Here is a 1027-nt window from a genome sequence, read left to right as displayed (position 1 = left end):
GAGGAGGAGGAGGAGGAAGAAGAGGAGGAGGAAGAGGAGGAGGAGGAGGAGGAGGAAGAAGATGAGACACACACTCTCAATGCTCACCTGGAGGAGACACCTGCAGATTGATGGTGGAGATCAGACTCCATTTTCTTTGTGAACCGTTTTCTTGTAGGACTCTACACTGGTATGTTCCAGAATCTTCAATGTTCACGTCCTTCAGAACCACAGACAGATCTCCATCCTTCATCTGAGGGTCCTTCAGAAACACTCGGTTCTTGAAAGATTCATGCTGATCTAGTAGAATTCCATCATTCCTGTATAAAAACACAGTTTCTTCTCTCTTTAGGTTTGGTTTGGTCCATTCTAGAAGGTAAATCTGGTTGGTATTTTCATTTCTACATATCAGAGTGACGTCATCTCCAGGTCTAGCAGTGATGATCTCCAGATCTGCATCAGAAGATCAGAGATCACAGAGCAGACAGACACTTTGGATAGAACATGAATGATAACACAAACCTTTTACAACTCATAGTTAGTGGTTGAATTAAACCACTTTTAATTAACACTTTTTGAATTAATAATAGAAACATCCCAAATTACTCTGTTCACCCCCCCCTTTTCTCGATGCTTTATGCCTCCCTTTATTCCAATAAACTCTCATATTTGGCTTCATATTGTAAAAACCATGAACCCTGTCAAAAGGAAAAAGTTCGAGCAGCCTTTTCCTGAATGTCTTGAATTTGAAAAGATCAGAAAGTTTGTCATTGTTTAAAGTCCCACTACAACAATCACTCTGAGCTCTGTTTGTGCGCGTATGTTTGAGCTTACAGCCTCAATCTAAGAGGAAGCAAGCGAGTTCTGGAGTGTTGAATGCTAATCATGTCTCACACACCTAAGCAGGAGCGGTCCAGTGTGTGGAAGGAGAGAGGAGGCTTTGGCCCCGCCCACATCATTGGCTGCATCATTAGTCTCAGAATTTTCAAGAATTCGGGATTCATCTGCTCATGATTTTGAGTGAAAACCACCAGAAACACAGTTTTAA

The sequence above is a fragment of the Oryzias melastigma genome, linkage group LG18 (genome assembly GCF_002922805.2).
Source record: "Oryzias melastigma strain HK-1 linkage group LG18, ASM292280v2, whole genome shotgun sequence".
Taxonomy (NCBI): Eukaryota; Metazoa; Chordata; class Actinopteri; order Beloniformes; family Adrianichthyidae; genus Oryzias; species Oryzias melastigma.
This window is presented reverse-complemented; position numbering follows the sequence as displayed.